The following is a 15456-nucleotide window of genomic DNA, read 5'->3' as shown; positions in this document are numbered from 1 at the left end:
AGTCTCTCCCTACTCTAAGCCCATAGAGTAGGCTTACACAGCTTCTATGACAGGGAGCTCACTACCTCATGAGTAATAGGTTCTCCCGCCCCAGTTTATCCCCAGCTGAGTGTGGCCTGGAACCACCCCCACAAGGAAGTTGATGAATGGAGGCTAAAAACCTGCTTGAGTCCTGCCTCATCCTCAAGTGCGAGGGATGTCTTTTTTATTTTTTTAATGCCTTATTTAAAGAACTTGGAAACTCACCTGATACTGAAGTTCCAGAAAGCACAGACAGGCTCCACCAGCTTCGGAGGGAAGGCCTAAGGGCAGCCAACAAGGACAGGGCAGATATGTGAGCGCACGTGGGCAAGGAGAGAGATCAGTGGACGCAGGGAGATGTGACCTCCTGTGATTGAGGGGCTGGGGGTTGCCCAGCATAAATCGTGGGTGCAGGGGTTGGGGAAAAATGCCAGTGGGAAGGCACAGAGAAGGTGAAGTGAGTAGAGTTGCAGGCTGGCATTATGGTTAATATCAAAATCCTAGGCATGAACTAAATGTCCATCCTTTAGGGATTCTGTAAGAGAGTCTCCAGAAGTATTGTGAGTTTAGCAGGGCTGCAGGATACAGTATCTTTATATAGAAATCAATTGTATTACTATAAACTTATAATGAACAATTTAAAGTAGAATTAAGAAAACAATACCATTTACAAAAACATCAGAAACTCTCGACCACTTAGCGGCGCATGCATGCTCAATCTTTAAGTTACGTCCTACACTTTGCAACCCCCCTGTAGCCCACCAGGCTTCTCTGTCCATGGGATTCTCCAGGTAAGAATACTAGAGTGGGTTGCCATTTCCTCCTCCAGGGGATATTCCTGACCCAGGCATGGAACCTACGTCTCCTGCATTTGCTGGCGGATACTTTACCACTGAGTCACCTGGGAAGCCCGTACAACCTAGAAGTATGTCTAAGTATATCTAACAAAAAACCTTCAAGACCTGCACACTGACAACTAGATAGCACTTCTGAGAAAAATGCAAGAAAATCTAAATAAACTCAGCGATACACCTTGATCAAGGATTGGAAGACTCATTGTTAAGGTGCTCTTTCATCATCTTACTTCAATTTGGGAGATTCAGTGCAATCCCAATCTAAATCCCAGCAGGTTTTTCCATAGACATTTACAAGCTGGTTCTAAAAAAAGTTCTTTTGGCTGTGCCACATGGCATGCAGGACCTTACTTTCCTGACCAGAGATCACTTCTGCCCTCTCCAGTGGAAGTGCGCATTCTTAACCATTGCCAGGGAAGCCCCCTGATTCTAAAAGGTAGCAATGTGAAGACCCTAGGCCAGCCAAAGAAGTTTTGAAAAGGAAGTACAAAGTTGGAGGACTTACATTAACTGATTTCAAAGCTTACCATACAGATACATTAATCAGGACATATAGGATTAGTGTATAGGTCTAGGGAATAGAATAGAGAGCCCAGAAATAGACTTACACATATATGAACAATTGAGTTTCAAAAAGGTGACAGGATAATTCAAGGGAGAAAGAATAATCTTTTCAACAAATGGTGTTGGAATGGGATATGGCAAAATATGTCTATATGGGAAAATATCAAGTTCAACCCCTACCTAACATAATATCTATAAATGAATTGAAATGAAGCTATAAATGTAAAGGCTAAAGTGATAAACGCCTCTGAGAATATCTTTGTGACCTTGGGATAAGCAAGTTTTCCTAGACATGATGCAAAAAGCATAAGCCGTGCAAAAGAAAAATTGATAAGCTGGACTTCATCATATTTAAAACTTATTTTTCAAAGACACCATTAATAAAAGCAATCCACAAGACTAGGAGATATTATGCACAAAACATATAGCCCACAAAATACTTATACCCAAAATACATAAAGAATCCTTACAATTCAATAGTAATACAAATAATTTAAAAATTGAAGAAGAACAAAGCTGGAGGCATCATGCTCACTGATTTCAAACAGTATTACAAAGATATAGAAATTATGAGGTTGGCATAAAAACAGACACATAGATCAGTGGAACAGAAGAGAGAGCTCAGAAATAAACCTCTGTGTCAATTAGTTTATGACAAAGGAGGCATGGATATATAATGGTGAAAGAACAGTCTCTTCAATAAGTGATGCTGGGAGAACTGGACAGCCACAGGCAAAAGAATACTGCCCATTTCAGTATTTTGGGCTTCCCTTGTGGCTCAGTTGGTAAAGAATCTACCCGCAATGTGGGAGATCTGGGTTCGACCCCTGGGTTGAGAAGATCCCCTGGAGAAGGGAAAGGCTACCCACTCCAGTATTCTGCCCTGGAGAATTCAAGGCAGAATATATACAGTCCATGGGGTTACAAAGAGTCGGACATGACTGAGAGACTTTCACTTCACTTCAGGCAAAAGAATAAAACTTGACTACTGTCTTATACCATACACAAAAATTAACTCAGCACTGAACTAGACTTGAATTTAAGACATGAACCCATAAAACTGCTAGAAAAAAAACCTAGGTGGTAAGTTCCTTGTCATAGCAAAAGTATTTAAAAGCCTAAACTATCCAGTTAAACACAGGCAGAAGACATACAGACTGACAATGAGTACATGAAAAGATGCTCAACATCATTGATCGTAAGGAAAATGCAAAACTACAATGAGATAGCTCCTCACACCTGTTAAGATGGCTCTTACCCAAAACCCAAGAAATAACATGCGTTGCCGAGGAAATGGAGAAAAGGGAACCCTCGTACACTGTTGGTGAGAATGTAAATTGGTGCAGCCACTAGGAAAGCAGTATAGTGGTTCCTCTAAAAATTAAAAATAAAACTGCCTTATGATCCAGCAATTCCACTCCCATATATATCCAAAGAAAATGAAAATCTTAACTCAGAAATGATCTATGACTCTGCTATATTTAGGGTGGGTAAGCAACAGAGACCTGCTGTACAGCACATGAAACTCTGCTCAATGTTATGTGGCAGCCTGGATGGGAGGGGAGTTTGGGGGAGAGTGGATACATGTATATGTATGGCTGAGCCCCTTCGCTGTTCTCCTGAAACTATCACAATATTGGTGCTCGCTTCGGCAGCACATATACTATCACAACATTGTTAATCAGCTACACTTCAACACAAAATAAAAAGTTTTTTAAAAAGAAAATATATTAACATATGCATTTCCGTGTTCACTGCAGCATTATTTTCTAGAGCAAAGATATGGAAACAACCTGTGTCCATTGATGAATGAATGAACAAAGAAACTGTGGTGTGTGTGTGTATATATATATATATATATATATAGAGAGAGAGAGAGAGAGAGAGAGAGAGATCGGCTCCCCTGAAAGCAGCTGATAAAGAATCTGCCTGTAATGCGGGAGGCCTGGGTTTGATCTCTGGATTGGGAAGATCCCCTGGAGGAGGGCATGGCAACCCACTCCAGTATTCTTGCCTAGAGAATCCCCATAGACAGAGGAGCCTGGCATGCTACAGTCTATAGGGTCACACAGAGTTGGATATGACTAAAGTGACTTAGCATGCATACATGCATATATATATATATAACAGAATATTCAGTTCAGTTCAGTCGCTTACTTGTGTCCAACTCTTTGCGACCCCATGGAGTGCAGTATGCCAGGCTTCCCTGTCCGTCACCAACTCCCGGAGCTGACTCAAACTCATGTCCACCAAGTCGGTGATGCCATTCAACAACCATCTCATCCTCTTGTCTCCTTCTTTCCCGCCTTCAATCTTTCCCAGCATCAGGGTCTTTTCAAATGAGTCAGCTCTTCGCATCAGGTAGCCAAAGTATTGGAGTTTCAGCTTCAGCATCAGTCCTTTCAATGAATATTCAGGACTGATTTCCTTTAGGATGGACTGGTTGGATCTCTTTGCAGTCCAAGGGACTCTCAAGAGTCTTCTCCAACACCACAGTTCAAAAGCATCAATTCTTCAGTGCTCAGGTTTCTTTATAGTCCAAATCTCACATCCTTACATGACTACTAGAAAAACCAAAGCTTTGACTAGATTGACCTTTGTTGGCAAAATAATGTCTCTGCTTTTTAATATGCTGTCTAGATTGGTTATAACTTTTCTTCCAAGGACCAAGCATCTTTTATTTCATGGCTGCAGTCACCATCTGCAGTGATTTTGGAGCCCGCCAAAATAAAGTCTGTCACTGTTTCCACTGTTTCCCCATCTATTTGCCATGAAGTGATGGGACTGGATGCCATGATCTTCGTTTTCTGAATGTTGAGTTTTAAGCCAACTTTTTCACTCTTCTCTTTCACTTTCATCAAGAGGCTCTTTAGTTCTTCTTCACTTTCTGCCATAAGGGTGGTGTCATCTGCATATCTGAGGTTATTGATATTTCTCCCAGCAATCTTGATTCCAGCTTGTGCTTCATCCAGCCCAGCTTTTCTTTTGATGTACTCTGCATATAAGTTAAATAAGCAGAGTGACAATATACAGCCTTGATGTACTCCTTTCCTGATTTAGAACCAGTCTGTTGTTCCATGTCCAGTTCTATCTGTTGCTTCTTGACCTGCATACAGATTTCTCAGGAGGCAGGTCAGGTGGACTGGTACTCCCATCTCCTTCAGAATTTTCCACAGTTTGTTGTGATCCACACAGTCAAAGGCTTTGGTGTAGTCAATTAAGCAGAAGTAGATGTTTTTCTGGAACTCTCTTGCTTCTTCTTTGCCTTTTTTGCATTTCTTTTTCTTGGGGATGGTCTTAATCACTGCCTCCTGTACAATGTCATGAACCTCCGTCCATAATTCTTCAGGCACTCTGTCTATCAGATCTAATCCCTTGAATCTATTTGTCACTGCCACTGTATAACCGTAAGGGATTTGATTTAGGTCTTACCTGCATGCACACGTATATAAAACAATATTATTCAGCCATAAAAAGAATGAAATCTTGCCATTTGCAACAATATGATGGACCTTGAGGCCATTATGTTAAATGGAATAAGTCAGACAGAGAAAGACAAATACCTCTGATCTCACTTATATGGGGACTCTATGCAAAGAAAGTCAGGATCATAAAATACAGAGAATGGATTGGTTGCCAGGGCAGGTGGAGCAGGGGCAGGGAGAAAAGGGTGAAGGGAGTACAACAATAAAATTAAAAGAGAGAGGATCTATGTGGTTTGCATGGGGAAATGTCAGGAATCAGAAAAGCAAATAGCAGGCTAATGTAAACATTTTTGGAAAAAAAATAAAGAATATTTCCTGTTTTTAAAAAAGCCCAATGACATCTCAAAAAAATTTTTAATTAAAAAAATGAATGAAAACTGGGGAAAAGATTTGAACTTATATTTAACAGAGGAAGATATATGAATGCCTGATAAATGTATGAAATGATGCTCAAAATCATTGATCTTCAAGAACTTGCAACTTAGAACCACAATGAAATGTCAGTACAAAACCATTATAATGAACAACAGGCGGCAACATAGATGATACTCAAAACCAACATTTGAGCAAAAGAAGCCAGACTACAGTACACATTATTTGGTTCCTTTTATATGACACTTTGGAAAAGACAGACAGACACTTTAGGAAAGTCAGAGCGGGGAAGGCTGACGGGGAAGGAGCTTGAAGAAGCCTTTGGGAAAGGTGGACAAGTTATGTATCTTAACTGGGGGCAGTAATACATGAGTATATTCACTGGGCAAAACTGATCACATTGTGCACTTAAAATGGATGGTTTAGTATACGTAGATTTATGTACTTTAATCAGATTGATTTTTTAAGAAGTCTAGAGATGATATACAAAAGACATAAGGTGTAGTGTATGAGTGTATTTGTGTGTGTGTGTGTGTGAGTGTGCGGGCACATGTGTCCAGGATTGGTGGTTTTGGGGAAAGCAGACTCTAACTATCCCTGAAATGCTCTAAAGTTTCAGAAGGAAGAAGGAATTTGTGTTTTACATGTAATGAATTAAATGACATGTCCTGCTGATATTTCCATGTCAGTTTATAGCAAAATACCCCATTCCTTACATAACCTCAGCTAATATTTTATTGTGTAGCTCTACAAGGCTTTTTTGTTGGGGAAGCAGGCACACTGCGTGGCATGCAGGATCTTAGCTCGCCAAGTCAGGATGAAACCTGTGCCCCCTGAAGTGGAAGTTCTGAGTCTCAGCCGCTGGACATCTGGGAAAGTCCCTACAAGGCTTTTAAAGTAGTCCCCTGTTGATGGACATTCAGGTTACTTTCATGCTTACAAAGCACACTGCAAGGTGGGGCTCTCACATCTCCTTGTGTGATCTGATGAGAACCACCATTTTTTCAGTCATGAAGAACTATAACAAAACCCCAGCTCTGCCAATTAAAGACTATAACAAAATCCCAGCTCTGCACCAGGCACACCAGCTTCCCTAAGCTCCTGTTTGTGGAATGGACAGTTGGCAGATTAAATGAATGCTGCTTATTTAAGGCATCTGCTATAAAGTAAGCATGCAACACATTACTTCCCTTCCCCCGCTCTCAAAGACAATGGGATGGCTTATGGATGTGTATTTTTCTTGAAGAGTTTTAGACCTTGGTTCTCCAGTGAACAAATATTGGGATGTGTGTGTGTGGCGGGGGGGTGGGGGGGTGGGGGGGTGGGGGGGTGGGGGGGGTGGGTACCAAACCAGGATAACTGTCCCAGGTGGCTGTTTCCCAGAAGCACCACACAGTACCTGGGGCTGGTGTTGCAGGTGAAAGGTCACAGCTGTGTTGGCCTCCCCAGTTTCATCCCACACTTCAGAGGAGATGATGGCTGACCCCACCTGGGTGCTTAGGAATCTGTGAGGAGAAAGGGAGCTTTTAAGGGCATCAGGTGTCTGGGAGGGAGAGGTCACATGTGGCTGAGGTCATCAAAGATGATACCCCTAAGTCCAAAGAAACATTAGCAAAAGCCCTGTGTGGGGAATTAGGGCACCTGGGTTCCATTCTTGCTGGCAGTTTGGCTGCCCTGGTGGCTCAGATGGGAAAGAATCTGCCCGCGATGCAGGAGACCCGCCCGGGTTCGAACCCTGAGTCAGGAAGATCCCCTGGAGGAGGAAATGGCAACCCACTCCAATATTCTTGCCTGGAAAATTCCATGGACAGAGCCTGATGGGCTACAGTCCACAGGGTCGCAAAGAGTCAAAATAGTACTGAGTGACTAACATTTTCATTTTCTATTACCTCCCTGAGACTCAACACTGCAGCCGGGACCCCAGGCAGGAGTCGAGCCATGTTCCAACGAGCACATCTTTGCTAGGCCCAGAAATCTGTGTGTGTCGGGGGTGAGCAGGTTTGCCCTGGGCTGCCAAAGGCAGATTTGCCCACCAGAATGGGGGTGGGTTCCGGGAGGGGACAGAGGCCTGGCCTTCCCTGGGAAGGAGATCCAGGCCCTCAGCAGCCTACTAGGGGGGACCCACCTCTGCATTCCGCTTGTTTCTTCAGGACTGTCAGGGGCCCACGGCTCCTGGCCAGGGGCCCCCAGTGTGTGCTGGAAGACACTCGAGCTGAACCAGCTGTGGATCATGGTGACTCCAGAGAGGCCTGGATGAACAGGAGGAGGCCTGAGACCCACCCAATGACTGAGCAGACACCACAGGTTGGTCCCGAGGGAAAAGCTCTGCCCACTTTACAAACAGGGAAACCGAGGCTCATAGAGGTTAAATGACCTCCCAGAGATCACACAGTTAAGAAGTGGGCAGAACCAGAATTTCAACCAGCTATAGTTGATGTGCTTAAGCTGGCAGCTCCACAGCCCTTTGCCCCTTATCCTAATCCTCCACCCCAGGTGGCATCCAGGGAAACTGCTTGCGGTTTGAGGGGAGGAGATTAAGTGAACATCTACTATGGGGTAGGTGTTTAAGCTCCTAATAACCCAATGAGGCAAGTACTAATCTTACAGATGAGGAGACAGCTCTGAAAGCTGCGGTGACTTATCCAGAAGAGCAGAGCTAGGAACCCCGAGGGCTGAGGTTTAACCCAGACACCAGAGGGTCCCACCACCTGTGCCCCTTGCCCACCTTTCCCAAGGAGCCGCCTCACTTCAGCAGCGGGGATGCGGATGTGGCCGGGCCCCTCTGGATGCCCGCCGGGCACCGTGAACACGTAGCCCTCCGTACTGGCCTCCCTCAGGCGTAGGCGCCTCACCTCCAGGCCTGGGGTCAAACAGGGCTGAGTGGCTGGACCTCAGGAGGCAGGTGTTCATGCTGGGCTGGCCCAGCTGGCAGGGTCTACTTCCCCTCTCCCTGCCACACATCCAGGAGGCCAGCATTCCTGGATGGTGGCTCAGCAACTTGCCCAAGGTAAATGTGACATTTCCAAGTCCAGGGGGACAGGGTGAGTGAGAAGGGGGAGTCCCTGGGGGGCAGACCCTGAATATCAGTGAGCCACCAGAAACCGCTGGGCCCCTGAAAGACCCAAGTTTTGCCTGATGTTCCACTGTCAGTGCTCGCCCACTCAATCTGTTATACAAACATTCACTGAGTCTGGTCCTGAGATGCAGAAGTGACTCAGAAACAGCCCTGGCACTCAGGGAGCTTCAGGCTGAATCATATTAATTGCCACAAAAGCAACAAAAGATATGTTCAAAACACCAGGTTAACAGAGGAGAGAGGAACTGACTGTTGGGAGAGAGCTAAAACTGGGGAAGGCTTCCTAGCAGAGCTGATGCTCGAGCAGGGTTCTGAAGGATGTATAGGAGTTTGCTAGGAGATCAAGAGAGAGTATTCTGGATGGAGGGCACAGCATGGGCCAGGGCAGGAACAGAAAGGAGTATCTGTGGGAGTCAGAGAACTCCCAGTGATCAGGGCTGAGGAGGATGTCTGAACCCAGGTCCCACGCGCAGCCCAGCTGTGTGGGACAGGTTGGGGCAGGCTCACCAGCATGGCGGTGCTGGAGGTGCATTCGAGGCCGCTCGGAGGTTAGCATGGAGTTCAGTAGCGGTGCCAGGCGCTGCACACTCGCCACCAAGGCCATGGGTCCGCCAACCACCTGGGAGGAGGCCGCAACTCAGCCCCTCTCACACTCCCCACCCCACTGCCGCCTGCCCTGACCACTGGGGTTAACGTTTTCACGGACCTGGGAGGTGGCCTGCCTGCCCTGGACCCTCAGAGGCTCCGCCTGAGGGCGTCCAGGATCAAGTTCTAGATCCTCAGACTGACATCTGAGGCCTGCCTGATGAACCTTCTCTGGCTTCTCCAACCTGGTCCTAAGCCACGCTGTCCTTGACTCAAACTGAAGGCCCCACAGTGCTCTCTGCCTGCTGGCAGGTTGCTTGTCAATGGGCACACTCAGAAGGCAGAGCCATGCCTTTTGCTTCTTTGGGCTGACTCGGTGTTGGACCTATAACAGGTGCTCAAGTTTTAGCTTCCAAAAGAAAGCCATGGGGAGGGGTGTTGGTGGATGGTGCTGGTGAGTACAGAGCAGGGATGGGGATCATGCATGGCTGGGACCCCCCTCTATGCTGGGCAGGTCACCTGATTTACACCTACTCCTCTCCATTGCCTAAGCAAGGCAGGTATGATCATCTGCATTTTCCAGGGAAGAAACCTGAGGTTCAGAGTCCAGTTTGCCCCAGTCTGCCATAGGGTCTCAGATCCCCAGAAAAATGTGGGGTTACACCCTCCCCAGGATGGAGAGCACCACCTGGAGAGGTGAACATCCCACAGAATCAGCCTCCTGGGTTGTGCCATCCCTACCCCACCCTCAAACCCAGGTTTTGGTTCTGTTCTGAGGTCACAGGGGACCATGCCTGCCTCTGAAGCCCCAGAACAATCAAGGCAATGTTCACGACCCTGTGTTTTCTCCCTTCTCTGAGCTGATAATTCCCAGGTCTACAGCCACTTCTGCCATGACGGGATTTCCATCTGTCTCTTCTCTTCTCCATGGCTGAACACGTAGTATAGAGGACCTCCCACTTAAGGTGGTCAGTGATTGTTGGATATGGGAGGCCCTTGTTGATTAGTGGCTCTTAATTTTTAATTGCAGAAGCTGTTTGTGGAAGTTGTTTGTGGAAGTTCAACTTATAAAACAGAAAAATGAAGAGCTTCTCCAGATGGATGGCAAAATGGAGCTCGGAGATGGGTGCTGACTTGCCCACGGCTACACAAATGGGTGACAAGGTAGGAACCAGAGCCCAGGCCCCTGTGGCACCCAGCCCTGCCAGCCTCACCTCACTGACTGACAGCCACACGCCAGCCAGCGGCTCCTCCAGGAGCCGGCTGGCCACAGACATGACGGCCTGGCCCAGCTGCTCCCAGGACCCTGTCGCGGGCTCTGGCTCCCATGTCCCCAGGGCAGCCACTCTTCTCAGAAAGCGCAGGACAGCTAGCAGTGCTGCTGGCCCCAGTGGAGCCGCCTCCTTTGCCAGGACTCCCTCCAGGATTCTCAGGAAGCGGGCGGCCTCCGTCAGGGACAGGTCTCCGTGGGCTTCAGAGAGAGGGTCAGGAAGGAGCTGTGGGGCAGAGGAGCCCCTGATGGTGGGTCTCGCTGTCATAAGGGGATGTCTCCACCATCCCCCTACCCCTGCCCAGAACCAGGGCCTATGCTTGGTCTCTGCCTGTCTTCTTGGTGGGCACAGATCTAACTACTCATGAGCCCCCAGCTCTCAGAGTGCATGGGTACATGAACAATCCTAATTCCTGCACACACATTAGGTGGGTGTCCCCTTTCTAGATGAGGACACTGAGGTTCACGGAGGCCACCCAAAGTGCCCCTGGGAGGGGGCTCACCACAATGGCGTTGGCCAAGGCATTGACTCGGCGGATAACATCCTGGCCAGGCCACGACTGGGCGTCCTGCAGCCGCCGGTACTTCTCTGCAAAGCAGTGGATGCCAGACTAAGCCCTGGGCAACCTCCTCCCCAGAGGTGCCCCATCCACCCTGTGCCGCCTGCAGAGGATGGGCACACTGATGGTGGTGTGTCTGGAGACTTAAGTGTCCTGGATGGGGAAACTGAGGTACAGAATGGCAAAAACACCTGCTTGAGGTGAATCCCACAATCTGGGATTCGTCCCCAGGTCAGAATGGCCCCATTTATCTGTGGTCTAGACTCCACCGAGGCCCCAGGATGCTCAGAAGATTCCCAATTCCCAGGCTGTGCCAACTGCTCCCCTCTCAGCCTACACTGGTCCATTCCCTGCGTCCCCTTCAACAGAGGCGGACGGCGCACCTGTCCGGTAGCAGCAGAGAAAGGGCAGCGGCTGCAGGCAGAGCAAAGAGCCCTCGCTGTGGGGTGCTGGGTCCCACGTAGGGCACTCCTCTGAAGGCACTGGCCAGGGTGGGAGAGGTGTCAGGGCCGCCTCCTGGCTCCCCACCGTCTCCATGACCCACAGCCCGTTTGGGCCTTGAAGGCACCTGCAGGCCTGAGGGAGCCCCAGGACGCGCGATCCTGGAGTTAGGAGGCGATGTGGGAACCAGAGAGAGGAGCGTAGCAACCAGCACTGGGCGGAGCAAGGCGGCCGCGGGGTTGGGGGCGGGGGTGGGGGGTGGGGGTCGGGGCGAGTCCCTCCAGGCTGCTATGACTAGGTACTAGGTTAGGTACTGGGAGCCTGGAGAGGGGGTGGCCAGACTTGGGTGTGGCCGGGTTGGCAGAGGTGGGCTGGGTCTGGTAGGGAAGCCAGGAGGTGGTGGGTGGAGCCAAAGGTGGGCGGGGTCTGGCAGGCAGGAGGCGGGGCAGGCCGTACCCGGACAGAGAAGCCGCACCCACACCGGCGGCAGCAGCGAGGGTGCGACGTCGAGGGCGCCCAGATCCCAGCGGAAAAGCAGGCCGCCGGGGGGCGGCGCGCAGGCCCGTGCCCGGTGCATGTGCGCGGGGCTCAGCGCGCGTGCCCACAGGTGGAAGTCGGTGAGGTTGCCGCTGAAGGCGTCCCGCGCTGAGAAGCCACCGCCCAGAGAGTCCTGGTCCTGGCCCAGCACGAGGATGCCGCCAGGTGGCAGCGGGTGGCCGGCGCCCAGGCCCCGCGCCCCAGCTCGTCGCCGCCCGTCGGCGAACAGCGCCCAGCGCCCGCCTGGCTGCTCCCACGTGACGCACACGTGGTGCCAGCGGCCATCCGCTTGGAAGGCAGCACGAAAGGGCGCGTGATGCCCGCGCACCACGAGCGCAGCGTGCACGGCTCCGCCGGGCTCGGCGAAGGCTCGCAGCTGCAGCGCGTTGGCCAGCGTGGGCACAGCCAGAGAGAAGAGTGCTGCCGGGTCGGACGAGGTGGTGTCCCACTGCACGTGCGCGCACGCCGTCAGCGCCCCCAGCGCTGGCAGAGGCGTCCGAAGTCGAGCCGCCCGGTCCGCGGATCTCTCGCTGAACATTAGTGCGGCCGTGGCGCGCGCGCCTGCGGGGATACACAGGCCTCCGCCTCAGTTTTCCCACCCGCACACACCGTCCCGCCTCTGACAGCCCATTGTCACATCTGAAAAGCCCGCCCCCTTAAGCTTCAGGTGCCTCCCTCCCTCGGGAAGGAAGAAATGGGGGCTCCAGTGCCCCTAACCCACGGGTAAACCCTCTACTGTCAGTCCAGGACAAGGGAATCTGAGATTGCCACTCGACTTCCTCTGGGCTCAAACCACAAAGACTGTCACAGTGGGCTGCTATCTCAAGGTCACCAAAGCTCCCTACCCACCCTCCCCCCCGCCAGACTCTACTTTCCAGGCCCCAGCTCAAACTCACGCCTCTGAGGGGGTCTTTGCAGAGGGGCTTCTCTTTGGCCCACCCAGATGGGGTCAGGCAGCTGCGCAGTGAGGAGCCGATCTGGGGGTGGCAGTACCAGGTGGCCCAACCGCTGCTCACAGGACTCTTGGGCCTGCCACCAGTTCAGCCACTGCCCTGGAAACTTGCACACCTCATCTGCAGTCTCCACTACCTCTCCAGGGGCCACTGGAGCTGCAGGGTGGGAGAAAGGTCTATGGGGAGAAGTGTGTGGGCATCTGACCCTTGCCGGGTGAGTGGGGTGACAGAGCCAAGGACATTGGGCTTGGAGACATTTGGGGCTGGATGGGGCTGTACCCTGGCTGTGCTAGCAAGTTTTCTCCCCTTGCTGGGTCTGTTGTGTCATCTGGGTAGTGGTAGGAATGAGACGGACATGAGTGATGCTTTCAGCCGAGGGCTTGGTATAGTGGGGCTGAGCTAAACTGCGCATCCTCCTTCCTTTGCATTCCAGGCCAGTGTGGCACATGGACCAGGGGCTGGCTGAGCTGCGGGAGGGGAGAGCCTCTCTGGGGCATCCCTCATACCAACCTGTGACCCAAGGGTTCCTTGATTCACCTGGCGAGTTGGAAGGGGTCCCAGAGAGACTCCTTATCTGAGAAAGAAGACAGGTGGGGTCTGAGTCAGATCCCCACACCCATATGTACTGTTACTGAAGGCCTACTGTGTGCTCCAGCAGGGAACAGTGGAGGTTGCAGGCCCTGCAGTCAGACCTGGATTCACCCAGAGTGTGATCTTAGGCAGGTCACCTCATTGCCCTAAGCCTATTCCTAGCATCTGCAGTGAAAGTGAAAGTGTTAGTCACTTAGTCGTGTCCAGCTCTTTGTAATGCTATGGACCGTAGCCTGCCAGGCTCCTCTGTCCATGGAATTCTCCAGGCAAGAATACTGGAGTGGGTTGCCATTCCCTTCTCTAGGGGATCTTTCCTACCCAGAGATCGATCCTGAGTCTCCTGCATCACATGTGGACTCTGAACCACCAGGGAAGCCCTAGCATCTAGTGGGTGCTTTATTCCAGTTCTGTGCCGGGGCTTAGCTTGTGTAACCTTTGCAGTTACCTCCTGATGTGAGGCGGCCACTTGGAACCCTAGCAGCTCTGAGTCCCCGTGGCCTCCTCCCCTCCACCCCCTGCCTCCCGGAAGTTCAGGTACCAGGAAGGCTAGGAGGCAGTAGCACCAGGGGGCCATTCCGGATCTAGCAGGAGGAGCAGGTGAGGAACAGCAGAGATCACAGGCGTGTAGACTGAGGCAGGAAAGAAAGCACAGGAAGGCAGCTCAGCGTCCCACCTTGCTGTGCTACCCACTCTGTCTTCTTGCCCCTTGTTTGGCTCCCAGGCCCTACTGGGCTGGAAGCCCAGGATGGGATGGCCCCCCAGGAGGGATGACATTTACTTGCACGAAAGGAATGGTCTCCAGGAGCCTCTTCCAGGCCTGCAGCTGGGAAACACTGTAGCCCTGGTGAGCTGGTTGGGAGGAGAGGAGGGGACAGCAACAGCCCTCTGGCTGGAGAGGGATGGAAACCAAGTGCAGGGTCTCCTGAGGTGGGAGGGGAGCGAGGGAGAGTGGGCTCCCGACCCTGTAGGTTTCCTTGTGTTCTTTGCACTTCTCAGCCTGCCATTCAAGGCTCTGTGCAATCAGGCTTCTGCTGAGCTCTCTGGCTTTCATCATTTCCCCACACTGCCACCTTTCCCTTGCTCCCCACACTGCTCCCATCCCTTCTCCAGACCTTTGGCCAAGCTGTCCCTCCTTCCCAGACTGGCTTCCCATTCCCTTGGAGACACCATCTACAAATCAGCTCGCCGTCACTCCATCCACCCAGCACCTGCGGCAGACCTGCCACCTCCAGGCGCTGTAGTTAGCTGAGGAGGCCCTAATCACAGGTGATTTGGGGTTAGGGTTAGTGGGGATGGGGGCGGGGTTCAGGTCTGAAAGAGCCCTGGCCAGGCACAAATGGTCTCAGAAAACACTGGAAGTGAAGTAACGCCCCACTGGGTCCCACCATTCGGCCTCAGGTCACCTGGAAGTCTAGAGCCATCACCAATGATAATTCGTTCCTTTTCTCCTTTCCCAGATAAACTCTGTAAGCATGAAAATCAAACCCCAGCCCGGGAGGATACAGAGCGTCACACTTTTGGGACTCTGAAAAGCACCAAACTTATTGTCACTTTCCTCCCCTCTTTTAAACAGCACTTGTGTCCCCCAGGATCCCACTCCCAACCCCAAGTCGCTGGGCAATTTTAAGAGTCTGGCCCGGGCACACAGCGACACGCAATAAGTGCTGACTGCCCGCCCCTCTGTTCACATCTGTCCGTGTTTGTCCCCACAAACTCCCTGGCATCCCCCTTCCTTGCTCACCGAACACTCGTTGGTATTCAAAAGAGAGGCGAAGTTTGGTCTCCCCACTGCATGTCCCTTCTTCACAAGAGGCCAGCGGGGAATCCCTCGTAGGCTGATGGGCCCCGGGAGGGCGCGGCGCAAAGGGCTCCCCTTCACCTGTGCTGATCGCGTCCCTGTTCACAGCCCGGGTCCTCACCGGCTTCGCCTAGTGCCTGGGATCGGCTCAGCCTCTGCGAGGTCTCACCAGAGTTTGGCGTCGGCGAGCTCTCCGCCTGGTGCTCTCCCAGGACCGACGGGTGCGGGGCGGCGCTAGGAGACCCCGCCCCTTGGCCCCAGCCCTCCAGTGCGGCGATTCCCCTGCCTGTGCGTTCCGGACTGGGCAGGCGCGGGCCGGCAGGAGATGTGAGTCATGGAGGAGGACGGG

The sequence above is a fragment of the Capra hircus genome, chromosome 11 (genome assembly GCF_001704415.2).
Source record: "Capra hircus breed San Clemente chromosome 11, ASM170441v1, whole genome shotgun sequence".
NCBI lineage: Eukaryota > Metazoa > Chordata > Mammalia > Artiodactyla > Bovidae > Capra > Capra hircus.
The sequence above is the reverse complement of the archived record's forward strand: the minus strand, read 5'-3'. Positions refer to the sequence as shown.